We start from the raw sequence: 3,076 nt of genomic DNA, 5'->3' as shown, positions 1-3,076 counted from the left end.
CTACAATATGGTTCTAAACTACTTTTTCATTTTTATATACTGTTATTCCTCTACATGTGTTCACTGTAGAATGACACTTTATGAATTGCTCTTTCTAGACACATTTCTTGCTTTTATGCACTTCACCTTATATCCCCTGTGTTTCTCTGACTGCAGTGCCCTTTCACCCAATCTGTTTCTGTCTTTTGAAATTCTTCACAATTTTAAAAGTCCACCTTGAGTGCTATCTCATCACTACAACGTTTACTTCCTTTTAGTTTCTAATTTTAAACAATCTCTTCAAAGGCCTTTTCTAGCCTATGTTGTATTATGGTAACTTCTATACTTTTCTTACTTTCATGTCTACCCCAAAGGATTCCAAACTCCTTAAGTGCAAGGATAGTGTTTCCTTTTGTTTCTATCCCTGAAACATTTGACTCAATGCTTTGATGGTTCAAATAATTTTTTATTAAGTCAAAATGCTCAAAGTCATAAAAGAAAGGCAATTATCAGAATTCAGGTTACTTCACACCAGTATATGGAATAGTTAAATCTTGCATGGAAATTTGGTGGTGATTTAATGGACAGACCCTAGTATTTCAAACCAAATTTCAAGTGGTTATTGAAAATTATAAGTGCATGATTATTATAATTTGTTAATTATTAAGATTTATTTTAAATTTAATTTTAAAAAGCCTAACTAGAATGTCATTTATTAGGCTTTGATTTGGCCTGTTGTCTAACACTTCTCCACAGGGTTGTAACCTTGGGACGTTATAAAACACATATATTAGTTTGCTAGATTATTTTAGTACTCAAATCTTAAAGTGCCTTCTTAAAACATCAAAGCAATTCAAAAATGGTGATATTAATACTTCTCACAGTTTGCTTATAGTTTTTAGCCATAATAATAATGCATTTATTGATTTAAATTTTCTATGAATATCAAGATTAATTATTTCTCAAGTTGCCTGAATAAAGATATATACTTTGGTCAATAAATTTCCATGTTCATCTTAGAAAGTCAATATCTACTTATAAATTATGTAATTTTCATGATATTTATAACCATAAAAGCAATTTCTTCTTTCAACTGAACATAGACTTTAAAAAATCCTTTTCTTTGAGTAAGATAGCTTGGAAAATATAACTGTAATGCTGAAATAAGTATAAACTGGTTATTAATTTCTTTTTTTACTTTCAAACTCCATTTTTGAGTCATTACATTTTGATTATTGAGGAAACATTTTAGAATGAGTAGAGTTGATTTAACAAAAAAAGGAAAAATCAGAATATAGCAGCTCACATACACAAGGCAAAATATTATTAGTAAATTGAAAGGGTAGGTAAGAAGCTGCAAGATGATAACATATAATACATGGAAGGTTTGTTCTTGTGACACCCAACCAACCCCTCCAACTCCCCAGTAGGTAGAAAGACACTATATTCATTCACTGTCTTTACACACAGAGATGTTATTTCCTAGAAAGTAAAAAAAAAAAAAAAAAATTAAAAATAAATAAAACTATTCTGAGGCAAAGAAAAAATCACTATATGAAATATATGAACATGAAATGATAGGGAGACTAAGAATGACTATGTACTGAATTGTATGCCCTTCAATTTCATATGTTGAAGCCATTTAACCCCCTATGTTATGGGAATTAGAGATGAGAGCTTTGGGATATAATTGGGTTTAGATGAGGTCATGGAGGTAAGACCCTCATGATGAGTCCTAATAAGACAAGATACCAGAGAACTTGCCCCCTCACTTTTTCTCCACCATGGGAAAACACAGCAAGAAGGTGGCCATCTGCATGCCAGGAACAGAGGTCTTACTAAAAATTGACCATGCCAGCAACTTGATCTTGGACTTCTAGCCTCTAGAACTGTGAAAAAAAGACATTTCTGTTGTTTAAGCCAACCAGTCTATAGTATTTTGTTATGGGAGCTCAAAACGAACAATGTAACTACCGAATTTCATGCACACACATCAGACCTTTTTATGTTGCCAAGGCAGATTTAGAACCTGGGTACTGCTAGAATTTTTCATTATGGGATGCTTACCCAGGGATAAACAATTTCAGTTGTATAATCACTGATCTCTAAGAAAATACTTTTAAATTCAAAACAAAGCTAACTTTCCATAGCCTTAGTAATCAGACATCCTTTACTCTCAGGCTACTATTTTGGTTGTGTGTTTCCTTTAAAGGTGTGTTCCAAAAGTTAAATTGCTATGATGTCACTTTAGTTATGACAAAATGTATATTTCTTCTTGAATCACTGAGATTCATCCTCAAGCCCTACTCCACTGGAAAATTTTTCAGAGTAAAAATAACCAATGAGGCAGTGGACACATGTTGGAATATTTCAAAATATTAACTATTTAGGTTGATGCTCATATAATTATATAGTTGGAAGAATTTACTCCATTGTCCTCCTTTATATATTACAGACGAGAAAGCAGTGGTTCAAAATCATTTCTAAACTGATGAATAGATCCAGGAGAGTTAATTCTGTGTTCTAATATCCCATTAAGTATCTTTGTACTATTTGTTCTATGTATATATTATTTTATATATGCTTAAAACTTTCTAAATCATTGGTAATTTAAAATCAAATATGTGTAAGAAAAACTATGTAGTCTTTTACAAATGAAAACAAAAACTTAAGTCTCTTCATTTGAACATTAAAATGTAGACTTTTTTTAAAAAAGTAAAGTACTAATCTACTTTTATCATCATCTTATCATTTGAATGAGGTACTCTACTGATTAACTGACAAACACATATTTTAAACTGCTATTATAATGCTTACAAATTTAGTTGACACTATGTAAACATTATCCACACAATTAACTACCTAGTGATTTGAATTATATGTAATATATAATCTGCATTTAATAAGACAGTCAACGTTAATGACATACATTGCTTATAAAACTTAGGTGGCTGAAACATAGAAGAAATTGCCTATGCCTCGAATAAGTAAGTAAAGCAATAAATAAAATATTTTCTACTTTTAAAAATTTATTTTGTGTTTAAAAACAAATATATAAGTTAATAGAAGATATTTTATCCACATATTTTTGTAAATA

The sequence above is a fragment of the Hyaena hyaena genome, unplaced genomic scaffold (genome assembly GCF_003009895.1).
Source record: "Hyaena hyaena isolate Hyena2069 unplaced genomic scaffold, ASM300989v1 scaffold_1384, whole genome shotgun sequence".
Classification (NCBI taxonomy): Eukaryota; Metazoa; Chordata; class Mammalia; order Carnivora; family Hyaenidae; genus Hyaena; species Hyaena hyaena.
This window is presented reverse-complemented; position numbering follows the sequence as displayed.